General features: G+C 27.5%; 1 long non-coding RNA gene across 1 annotated transcript; it reads left to right on the top strand.

Moving 5' to 3' along the window:
- Positions 1-9732: 9732 nt before the first annotated feature.
- Positions 9733-10970, top strand: LOC125585589. Its single transcript, XR_007322572.1, has 3 exons — positions 9733-10224; positions 10289-10385; positions 10507-10970. It is a non-coding gene; the product is annotated as an uncharacterized LOC125585589 (long non-coding RNA).
- The last annotated feature ends 2807 nt before the right edge of the window (positions 10971-13777 follow it).

Here is a 13777-nt window from a genome sequence, read left to right as displayed (position 1 = left end):
GACCTAGAGAGTACTAATAGGCTTCCAACTATAGAAGAGAGAAACGATGTATGCATTGTATGCTTCGGACATTACGGCGATAAAAACAAAATTTTCTCTCTTACTTGCGGCCATAATTTTCATTTTGATTGCATTGATCAGTGACTTCGTACAAAAATAAGTTGTCCAGTCTGTAGAGAAAGTAATCTATGATGCTTCCATGCCTTAAAAATAAAAATATAAAAGTAATCTTCTTTGCTTTGTAATCTCTTTTTTTTTTAATTTAAAATCTGATAAACTATTTGTCCTCTTATATATATTTCAATTCCTCACCCTTTCTCATCCAAAAAAACCAGCAACCTCCAAAATCAATCATATATTGCGTTTCCAAGCAACTTATACATACATCAACTTAACATGAATTACAAATTCAATCAGAGATGACTTTTTCAGCTTATTAGACAACCCAACGTACAAAACCGACGCACCGGCATACTCCTAGTAGCATATAAAATAGCATACAATTCATTTAAGAAATCTTGGAAAATATAAATAATAATTGCATTTTTGTGCATGTTATAGATAAAACTAATCCTTTTATTAATTATCATGGGTTGATAACAAATAATTTCGAGCATGTGTTTCAAATGTTATCAATATTTTTCCAGATATATTTTTCTTCATATTTTAAAAATAAAGAAAATTAATTATTATCCTATAAATTTCTTTCTTATGGTGACCATATTCGTTTGAAACTGAAGGCTAAATTTTAGTGTGATTGTTTTAGAAAAGATAAAAGTACTGGCACCTAAAGCTAACATTTTCGATATGTTATCTCCACCACTTGTTAAAATATTTTTAAAAAATGAAAGTAAAGTTAGCGATATAAAATTTATTTTTTGATTAGTTTCCATAGATTCCGTTCATTAGACAATTTCATAGTTGATGTTTCATTTCACTGTATTTTGAATTAGATTAAATGTGTTAAAGCAGAAACAGTAGAATAATAATTACTTTGGACCAAAATTCTTTCAATCTCGTTCAGTATTGGTAGAAGCAAAATCCCCTTCATAGTTTTGGTTGGTCAATATACCTATACATAAACTAACAATGATTTTAGGTAATAATATATTGATCCTACGATATTTAGTAACGTTAATGTCATTCCTTCACGTATAGTTTACAAACTTCAAATCAATATGTGGAACCAAATTCTTATGTATACAAGATCATTCTCCAAGGGAGTTAGATTCAGGTCCAAGCGCATAACCATCTTGCTGATATTGCATCGATTCATAACCGGACTGGTACTATATACCATAGAAGAGAGAACGGATTGTTCATTTATCATTCTCGCCATGTGCTTTCTCATGTATATGGTTAGAGTTTTGTCTTATTCGATTGGCTTTTATTTTCTTTAGGATTTCGAAATAGTTTAAAACTAGGTTAAGATCCGTGCAAGCGCGGGATAAACATTATGTATACAAATAATTTTTATATATTTTATATATTATTATTTATTTTGTATTCATTTACGTATGTATTATGTATATATTTAAATTAGAGTAAACACATAAATCAAAACAATATCACTTATTTATTTACAATAATTTTTTGGTAAATAAATTAAAACCATCATTTTATTTATTTTATATAGTATATAATTAAATTTCAATGATATTGACGTATATATAGGATATCTTTAATATAAATATTTATTATTGAGATTTGCTACTCATATGAATTTATTAACATTTGTATATTTTTTGTAACAAAAAAAATTAAACCATTAATTACAAAATTTTCAACGTGAGATTTTTCAACACAAATTTCAAAAAGTTAAAACATTAAAGTCTCGATACCTTTCAATGCATATTTTGAAACTAACATAATTATGTATTTTTATGGTATATAGTTTAATTTAAACGATATCAATATATATAATATGAATATCTATTAGATGAGACTTCATATTCATACAATGAATCAGATCAAAAGGTTCATCAAATGTTATTATGAGATTGAAAAGGTAAGTGTTTTTGTTTAGCCAAAGGACAGATTTTACAAATGGTCTAAGATTTTACAAATGGTCTGATTGTCCTTTTTATTCTTATGAGCAGGGAGTCAATCCGAAAGGATAGCAGTTTTAGAAGAAGGATGGAGCAGAAAGATAGAAAGATCAGTTGCTGGAAATCAAATATGTAGATAGTCGAATTATTTCATTCCTCTCACAAACTATCAATTTCATAAGAGAAGAAAAATCGTTTTTAGAAAGAAAAAAAAGAACGTTTTGATTCGAGGCGGATCGTTTGTATCTTATTATAACAGAAAAAGGTTAAACCATTGATCCCAAAACTTTTGTGGGACTTTTAACATTTTTTGTAATTTATAGTTGTTTAAAAAATTCAAAATATAACATATAAGAAAAAAATCTAATTTTTTATTATATAGTTAATATGATTTTTAAATTTCTTTTAATAGTATAAAAATAAACAAAAAATAAGAAGCATACAAAAATTGTTATCAAATCTTTATTATTAATAATCATTAATTATCATATATATGTTAATCATATTAGGTAATTTTGTACCTTTTATTTAAGGAAATAATATAGAATATTTTTGTATACACTACTAACTAATTTGATAATTAATTCAATAAAAGTATAATATATGTTTAGATGGACCAACCTATTTTCCTAAGGATTTTAAAAATCATTTTAGTGATGACATGTGGGTACAAAAAGAAGTTGTGATGTTTCTAAATTAATACATAGGGGATTAATAATCATTAATTGTCATATAAATGTTAATCATATTAGGTAATTACGTAGATTTTATTTAAGGAAATCATAGAGAAAATTATTTTGTACACTACTAACCAATATGATAGTTAATTCAATAAAAGTATAATATATGTTTAGATGGACCAACATATATTTATAAGGATTATAATAATCATCTTAGTGATGACACGTGACTACAAAAATAAGTTGTAAGGTTTCTCAATTAATATATAGAGGATGAAATCATCTAATTGGCTGAGTAATATGTGGTGAAAATTATTTTAAAAAATGCAAATAAGGGAATGACATAACAATGTAGATAACTCGAAAAATAAGGGAAGAATCCTATTAAGGATTCTGTTATAATAGTATAGATAGATTAATGCTGAGATATATTTCAAGAGAATCACGGTTGATTAGTCATTTCCATATAATCGATTTGTATTTACTCATAAACCATTGGTAATTCTCTTTTGGAAGGTTAAATTAGTTAACGTTTGTTTTAGAGAAGATAGTTAAGAAAGTTAGTTTAGGAGTGAATCACTGTTTATTATAACAAAACATATCTAATAATTAAGTTTTATGTGACGTATCAATATGGAAAACTTTTGAAAAATCAGTTGTAATAAGTGTTCAATGACCAAGTTTATTCTGAATGATTAGGATTATATTACTAATTTCAAACTTGTTATTGAGATCGTATCTAACTAATATTTAAAAATACCATCTTGTGATCTAGATGTAAACCGAACTAACTGGTTTAGAAACAAACAAATATAGTTCTATTTAATTAGATCTTTTTAGTGTAATATTATATTTCTGGTTTGATTAACTGACATTTCAACAAATGGTCGAGACTATTACCACCAAAATTTGAAGATTGTAACCACAGTTGATTTGGGCCCGACTGGTTTTAAACGCATCGGTTACGGTTGCGGATGCGGGAGTTTGCGGATTCGAGTGCTTGCGGTTTCAAGTGTTTTGTATGACTGGCACAACGTTTGAAAATTATTGCGTTGCGGAATATTTGTGACTGATTGATTATAAGATATTGCAGCGGTTTAATAATAAATTATCCATATTAACAAATTATAACATTATAAAAATATAAAGAAAAATACTATTGTAATAAAATATAATAATTATCAATATAATATGATTAATAAAAATATTATGTTTATATATAAAAAATTAAATTAGTTGAAAATTATAATTTTAATAAAATTTGTTTTGAAGATTTATATTAAAACTTTTAAAAAAATATTTTATTTCGTTTTATATATCTGTATATCTTTATATATGTGTGTATATTAATGTTTAAAAATTCTAATAAATAGTTAGTTTAAAGTTTTTATAAAACAAATTATGATACTGTTCGTGAATTTTAATTAATATCTCTATAATATTATTTGAGAAGTCAGTTTTCTATGTGTCGCTCACACATTAACTCTCACGATGGTTGATTACACTGATACCCTTAATGAATTAATTTACATTCAAAATACTATTATTTATTTATTTTATTTAGTTTCCTTTTAAAATATTTCCGAAAAATTTACACATATAATATAAAAGGAAAATGTTTATAAAGTTAAAAAAAAAATTGAAAAACGAAAATATATGTATATATAATATGATTTCATAATAAAAGGAAAGTTCACAAAATAGTAATATTATATTTAAAAAATATTTTTAAATAACATAAAATATTATTTTGAAGTAATAAAATACTTTTTTTATATCTATGTTTTCTTAGATAAAAATTATAAATATCTATATAATGTGATTTCATTAAAAACAATTTACACAAATAATCCTCATATTAGAAAAAAAAATATTATTTCTATTAAAACATAATTTTAAATAATAAAAACAATTCAAACTAATAAAAATATTTTTATATATCTATATATTTTCTTAGATGATTACATAAAAACATAAACTGATATATGTTTAATTGTCTAAAAATAGTTTATAATTAGTAATATTCAAATGTTTTCTTTATTTTTCATATATTTAGTTGACTATAATATCTTTCAATTACAGAAAAAAAATATCGATAAATTATATTTTACTTATATAATATTGTTTTTAAATACAATCACATTTTTTTTTATTGCTTATTTTTAAGAGATATTAAAAAAACTAAAAATAATTTTCAAAATAAACATCGTTTGATCAAATAGTTACAAAATAGTTTAATGAGGTAGATATATTATATTTTATCATTATTGAAGTTATTTTTCTTAATATTAAATTTGCTTTTAAATTTTATGTTTTTATGTTTGTAACTTAATAGAACCATAATCAAAATACCAAAGCAAATCTGAATTCTCATTTTTAAGATTATTTAAAATAAATTTTAGTCTCCAATCAATAAATCAAAGGCGTAAAGTTATTTAGAATTTATAAAATATTTTAATTATTGTAAATATTGATATGTGCTCATGAGCTTTCAAAAATGTATCAGCTACTTACGCATGTAACTTCCTATTGATCATCGCTTTAGTTTCTAATATTTTCCTTACAAACATCAGCATATAATTTGATAAATATTATGAAAATACATGCACATTTGACTTAATTATAATAAACAATAATTATACTTAATTTTGAATTTGAAAGAATATATGTAACTCAATATACTCACAACATGAGTGATTCGACTAATCCATCTAAAATCATAGATTTAACTACGATAAGAGTATATAATTTTATAAGAATAGTAATTTATTTTATAAATATAAATCACAGGACAACTCAAAGCATATTAAAATGAAAATAGAATATTAACAAATTGTTACAATTTAGTTCTTTTGTAAAATTTATATATATGCATGAGACTTCAGAATATTATCGTTTCGTTATATTAATTTATGTAATTTGGAATCAGACACTTTAGTTTATTTTATTTATTTCATTCTAAGCACAATATATCTTAAGTTATACATAATCTTCATAAAACATATTCACATATCTAAGACAACAACCACTTAAATGCAAATAAGAAATTAACCAAAATTTTAATATATGGAATACAAATATTACAGTTGAATTCATAGATGCAATCCAATTTACCCAAATGATAACTAAATCGACTCAAAAACAACAAAATCGATTAAATATAACATATATAAAATCATATGTATAATTAAAGTAACATAATATTTATTAATATAAATGATGCGTGTAAATATAAATTAATTTAAAATTAAAAGTAAGTAGCAATCAATTATTATAATATATTTACTTTAAAATTATTTATACCCGTGCATGAACACGGGAAAATCACCTAGTATAAAATATGTATATATTTTTAGTTATAATATTTCCATTTTAAAATAATTTTATATTTATTTTTTCACCCGCAGCCGCCCGCAACCGCAAACGCTAGTTGGAACCAGATTTTGATTTTAAGAGGTTCAGAACGGTTTGAATCGATTTGTAACGGTTTGTATGATTGTTTCGAAACGTTGTTAACCGCTACCAACTGCAAAAGCTGCGTTTGCGGGTCGTAGCGGGAAAACTTGTCAGGCTCTTAGTACGTTAAAGTAGTCAGACTCATTAACATTTGACCGTTTCTGGCCTTGATAAATTTTAATTCAAATGATTAATGTAGTAAGATATATGTATAAAACATTAAACGTAAATATTAAGCTTTGGTAAGTGAACTCTCCGGCAAAATGTAAATGATTAATGTAGTAGTTGCAATTTAAATTAATTATTTGTTTTAAATGTAGTAGCATTAACTTGTAATTATAAAGCTGAATTAAGGGTTAACTAGATTTTGATCCGCGCTTCGAAAGCGCGGAAGTATATTTGTTGATAAATTTATTGATATAACTGTTTGTTAACTAATTTGTTTCGCCATAAATGTTTTTGGTTTTCGTTTTGACTCTAATTTGTTTTTATTGGTTTTCGATATCAGTTTGGCTGTGGTTTTTGGTTTAGAAATATATCTGGTTATATATGAAGTTAAGTTTTGGTTAAAGTGATTGAATATTTTGATATTTTGTGTGGTATGGATATATAAAAATTTCGAATTTTTCGGTTCTGGTTACATTTATGTTTTAAATCATTTCAAATAATTAAGGTAAAAAAAAAAAAAATCCCCATACTGTGAATCACCAATATAATACAATGGGAGAAATATTTTGAAAATTATTTTATTTACATATCTATTTATTTAAGGTATAAATAATATAGCAAAGAATAACAAATAAGTTGGGGGATCCTCTCTTTATTATCAAATATCTCTATCTTTTAATATTGGTATTCGGAAAATTAAGTTACCATGTCAAACAGAATATATTCTCTGCGTGTTCGTTAAGTTAATTTAGTTAAATCGGAAAATCTTGTTTCTATATATTATTTTTTTGAATTTATTGTATGTAGCAATTACGAAAATGGATGTTATAGAGAATATTCTTGAAATTTATTTGATTTTAATCCAAAAAATTTATGAGTTTCTATTTATTATGTTTTATGTTTATATTTATATACCAAATTTGGTAAAATAAATATTTAAATATTATTGGTTGTTTAAAAGGTCAATAACATTGAAAACCAATGATTTCGAAATATGCTAACCCTATACTATAATAGTATAATTAATATTATTGAAAGATTAATATATTTCGGCAACTTCATATAAGAAAATTTTAAATAAGACATAGGCATTATAGTGAACTCCAATATATTTGGTATAGTTTTTTGGACAACGGGTTTTTGATGGTGTTAATAGGGTTTGAATAGAGTTAGGGCTTAAATAGAATTTTAGGGTATATGGTTAGAACAAAAACATATACGGATGGGTTAGTAAACATAAACGAAATTGGCATAAAAAATGATGGATATATTGTTTAAATTATTGGGTTATTTTGTTTAGTTGGACAGAAACATGCTACTTTCTAATTTGTCGGGCTTTCAATTTTCGAAAACCATTTAAAAATTTGAAAAAGGTGTGGAATTTTTTGTAATTAATTGGAAAAGTCAGGGGCATAATCATAAGAAAGATTCTGCTTTAATAGTATAGATTAAAAATTATACTTCAGTTTTAATAATTTTTTTAACGCTGATTTATTATGATATTACAATTATGAGAAATATTACACAGACGATTCGACAACCGACAATACTACCTGCCTTATGAGGATCTACGCCTAACTGCATCTCATGAGCTGTCCTATGACGATCCACGTCTGGCCGGATTTACTTGCACCATGTTGAAGATCCCTTGTAAACATTTTTTTCGTCTTATGTAGTCTGCATAATTGTTTAATAAATCGCATTCTCCGGGAATTGAAACATGGACCTCCTGTAATGTGCAATCTGCAAAAAGTTGTATAGTGTGGGATTCAAACCTCATATCTAGTTGTAGAAGCCTTTAAACCTTGGGAAATTGCCAAAAATATCATTTTCAAAGTACCACTTTTCATGTTTACACTAATCACTTTTACCCTCTTCTTTAATGAAGGGTAAAAGACATTTATAACCTTTTGATTAACTTTGACAAAAAAAAACATATGCTTAACAAATCTAAACTTAAAACATCAACTTTAAACCCTAAACCACAAAACATCAACTCTAAACCCTAAACCACGAAACATCAACTCTAAACTCTAAACCCTAAACCCTAAACTGTAAACCCTAAAACATAAACCCTAAACCTTCAAATCTAAACCCTAAAACATCAACTCTAAATATCCAGACCCCCGGGAAAAGCATGAAAAAAAGGCTCGAACGGTACTTAAGGATTAGTAATCCGTTTTAGAAAGGATTCGATCGCATAACTTCCATACCAAGGTTAGCACGGTTGAGTCTTGCATCGTTTTGCATTTCCCGAAAATTCCGTTCAGAAAAAGGGGGGTTCAAGTTATAACCCTTTGTCTCTCTATTAGAGGTGTTCCAGAAATGTAAATTATTAATACTGTCTTAGAAAAATTCGTAAACCCTAAACCCTAAATCTAAACTTAAAACATCAACACTTAACCCTAAATCATCAACCCTAAACCATGAAACATCAACACTAAACCCTAAACCCCGAAACATCAACTCTAAACCCTTAACTCTAAACCTTCAAATCTAAACCCTAAAACATCAACTCTAAACCCTAAACGTAAACCCTAAACCCTAAACCTTATATTTTTAAAAAAATTCAAACCCTAAACCCTAAAACCCTAAACCATCAAATCTAAACCCTAAACCTTCAGCTCTAAACCCTAAACATAAACCCTAAACCCTAAAATCCTAAACCTTCAAATCTAAACCCTAAAACATCAACTCTAGGGTTTTAAGGTTTAGGATTTAGGGTTTAGGGTTTAGGATTTAGAGCTGAAGGTTTAGGTTTTAGGGTTTAGAGTTGATGTTTTAAGGTTTAGGGTTAATTTTTTAGGGTTTAGGGTTTAGAGTTTACTTTTTAGGGTTTAGGGTTAAGTGTTGATAGTTTAGGGTTAAGTGTTGATGGTTTAGGGTTTAGAGTTAAAGTTTAGAGTTTAGGGTTTAAAGTTGATGTTTTAGGGTTTAGAATTGAAGGTTTAGGGTTTAGGGTTTAGAGTTGATGTTTCAGGGTTTAGGGTTTAGAGTTGACGTTTTAGGGTTTAGGGTTCGTATTTAAAAAAAAATAGGGTTTAGGATTGATGGTTTAGGGTTTAGGGTTTAGGGTTCGTATTTCAAAAAAAGAAATAGGGTTTAGGATTGATGGTTTAGGGTTCAGAGTTGAGTTTTAGGGTTTAGGGTTTGAATTTCGAAATAGTTTTATTCGAAAAAAAAAATTTATTTTTTTAGATTTTTATTTATTTAAATATTTATTTATTAAGTATTTAGATTTGAGATATTTAGTTAATTATACATATCTTAGAGTGATATTAGAGATTTACACATGATGGAACATAAAGAGGCTTTGTCTTACTTTTTGGTATCGGAAAAGACGAAAACACCCCTCCCTTCGGACGAAACTAGATTATATAGGAGCCCTTTAGGTCTGCGCATCTGTCAGGTTCACACCGCACTCTTCCCGTAAAAGTCTCTCTCTGCTCCATCTCTTTCTTTGATAACTCCCATCACTTAAAAGCATTCTCCTTGATAGAAAGAAACATTACAATTAACTACATCAATCCCCTAAAAAACATCACATTCTTAGATTTTTTTTTTGATTTTAAGTGAAAAAATCAGGAATTTTGATTATGCATCTCCAATGACGAAATCAGGTTTTAATGTCAAGATTTGAAGGAAAAAAATAGTGATTTTGAAGATGAGAACTTTGTGGAAATGAAGTAATTTCATTAGAAAGTTGTTCGTTTTGAAGAGAAGAAGAAGATGGATTTTGGCAGAGCACATCAAGAGAAGGTGGAAGGAGGAGGAGAAAGCCAATGAATCTCCTTTGTTCATCCCACTCTTCTTACCTTGCTTCATCTTCTACTTTTTACAACGCTAGTGACGACAACAATAATGATAAACAGGTTTGCTTTTGATTTTAATACAATTAACAATTAAGTCAAATTCATAATTTTTGACCTTCTTCAGGTATGTAATGGAAGTGTTACACAAACAAGAATCGAAATAAAAGATAAACGTGATTGTGGTGTTGAAGAAGATAAGGGTTGCGGCTGCTAAACAAAAGGTTTCGTTGCTAAAATATTTGTTAGCGATAATTTTGTTTGTGACTGCTATTGTCGATGTTTATCAAGCAACAATTAAAGAACTTAACTGATAAAGCAAAAATCTTTCTTTGATTTTGTTAGATAATAAATAGGAAGGAGAAGAAGAAAAATGGGACATCTTGTGCGTCTGATGATCGGTGAATGAGAGAGGGTTCATCAAGGGTCATGAAGATTGCAAGTCGACCATACAAAAGTTAAGAACGATGAAGAAATATTTAGTTAACAGTTAAGAAAATATTTGATTGTATTAGGTACGAAGGATCATGGTTGGGTGCAGGCTAGCGATGAAGTTCTTATGGGCGTATGCACCACAGAGGATAACTGAGATAAATCCTATGAGTGTAGACGGAGGCACATGGTCATCTAAAAACTCAAGGATGCTTTCTATGAGTGAATTCATGGTAATGCAATCTTGTTGTTAACGGTAATAAATATATGTGACGACTAAGTATAAATGTAACTGTTAATTGTTTTTAAAATATCTGAAGTTAACTGTTTTTTATATGTGAAATTATATACAAACCATGTATCATTTAAATACAAATCTTTGTAACATCTTACTAACCATTTTATCATTAATTGAGTATCAAATTATGTATCGGCTAACAAAACATATATCAAGTAACAAAATAATTTAACAACTACCAAACAATTTATCAAATAATATATTAACTAACAGCTCATATATCAACCTATTTATCTGCCAATAAACCATGTACGACTAAGTATGAATGTAACTGTTAACTGTTTTTAAAATATCTGAAGTTAACTGTTTTTTATATGTGAAGTTATATACAAACCATGTATCATTTAAATACAAATCTTTGTAACATCTTACTAACCATTCATTTAAATACAAATCTTTGTAACATCTTACTAACCATTTATCATTAATTTGGTATCAAATTATGCATCAGCTAATAAAACATAGATCGAGTAACAAAATAATTTAACAACTACCAAACAATTGATCAAATAATATATTAACTAACAGCCGCTATATCAACCAATTTATATGCCAATAAACCATGTACCAAAACAATGTATAAACTGCCAAACTATTTATCAGTTAACATGCAAATAATCTTTATTGTAGGTTGTTAATAATTGATGTATCATTTAAAAAGTTAGAATATCTGTTAACATAGATATTAGCTCTCACTTTACATGTAACACATATATTAATTATACATATTAACATATACTCCCTCCGTTTCATAATATAAGTAGTTTTGGCTAAAAGCACGAAGATTAAGAAAATTATTATATTTTTAAAAAGTATTTTATAATAAATAGGTTAAATATAATTTAACCAATAAAAAATAAGTCTATTTAATTTGATTGGTCACACTGTATTCAATAAATGTAAAAGTTACCTAGAAATACGAAAACTACTTACATTTTGAAACAAAAACATTTCTCTAAAACTACTTACAATATGAAACGGAGGGAGTATATAATACTTTGTTTTACACGATAACATATATATTAGCTGTTATTCTCATGTTGTTTTTCATCAGAATATAAATCATATTTGGATATTGTAATTTATTATCAGCTATCTATCAATGTAACACGTTAAATTTTATTATTATTTTTTAACAGTTTTAATAGTGAAGATTTAAATGTTTGTAACAAAGAAAATGGTTCACCAATATGTGCGGTGTATTATTATGAATTAAGAAAAATATGAAGCATTCAAGAGAAGTACTTTTTCTATGTTTTAATATCCAAATGTGAAATACTCACATAAAACATATGTTTTATAACGCAAAAAAAAAATTGTGTTTCGTTTAAATTTTGGGATTGATCTCATATAAAAAGTTTTAGCAAGAATATAGAGATATCAGAAAAATTCATATGATAAATCTGTTTCAAAACCAAATAATTGACTATTAAATGAAAAAAAGGAAAATTGTTATATAGTGAGATATATCAATTTGCTGGTTTCAAGGAGTAAAAAGCAGCAAATTGACACACGATAGCAGTAAGCTGACACATGACAATAGTAATCTGACACAAGAATTGACCAACCTACATAGCTACATACAGCAGAGATCGCCAATTACAGGGGCAATATCGTCACGAAAATATTTTTGTCAAAATCATATGGTAAAATGCCAATTATGGTCAGCTCCGTGCATAAACACGCCAATTAACTCTTTAGATTTTTTTGTTCAGAATTGACTTCTAGTAATAATATAGTTTTTCAAAACCCCAATCATATGCTTCATTGGTTTGTATTCAGGCAGGACCCTGTGCATGAACTTAGGTTTTTGCATGAATGCAGCAAAAGTTCGATTCAGGCTTGAGAGCATTCTAATCAGTTTGTCAAAACGTTCATAATTGATACCATTCATAATTGATACCATTCAACAACACTTGCGTTTCAGTTTTAACTTGACCATATGATTGCGTTGTGTTGTGACACAGACCGGTGGTGGCAAATTTTGCATCGCCTGCTGCTTTGATTGTTTTGGTGGTACTATTCACGTCCAATAGTTTAAAGACTCTGGCCTACTTAATTATTAACAAGCCATATAATGGGATATCAGTACTCTAATACCACCAAAAGTATATATAAACCAAAACAAACAAAAAGCAGATGGATATATATGATATTCTTATTGATTCACAAAATCATGAGTATATATATTTATATTCACAAAATCATGAGTATATTTATATTCACATCATGTGTATTGAAATAATGTAATCATATGGGAGACAAGACAGTGTATCGTTTTGTAACTATTGTTTGGGTACTTGTACGTTTGAGCATGTAGTAGTTCTACATTCAAATTTGTCTTATAAATACATTTAAACGTTCCAATATCTTCACTCGTAGATCAACAAAAAGTCGAACGAGGAGAATCCTCCCACTAACTCCAAGGGGACGCAAAGGTGAAAAGCGTGGCGATTTGACAAATCGGTAAAGATACATTAAACTTTTATTTGTCTTCGGCGTGAAGGAAATAACCATCCGACGAATAAAAGCGTAGATAGGAAAATCCTTACCATTATCCTACGTAGCATCTATATCCACTGCATGGGTGGAGCATTCGTTACTCAACCCCATCCACCGATCATCCCCTGCGGACAGGTCCACCAAAGATACACTGCCCACAGCCAATAAGAATCTCGTCTTTTCAAAATCACATGATCCAAGTTCCCTTTAATAAATGGATTCGAAGAGTGTTTCCATTGACAATTAAGGAAAGCTAGCTTTAATAAACATATTTCCCTAGAGATATCAAAAGGGTTAGATCATATAGTATTTGTTTTGAATGTAGATTGCAATTATTACGCGGCATGTGATTGTTTATTTCATTTAAGTCCACTTTACCCGCTT

The sequence above is a fragment of the Brassica napus genome, chromosome C4 (genome assembly GCF_020379485.1).
Source record: "Brassica napus cultivar Da-Ae chromosome C4, Da-Ae, whole genome shotgun sequence".
Taxonomy (NCBI): domain Eukaryota; kingdom Viridiplantae; phylum Streptophyta; class Magnoliopsida; order Brassicales; family Brassicaceae; genus Brassica; species Brassica napus.
This window is presented reverse-complemented; position numbering and strand designations above follow the sequence as displayed.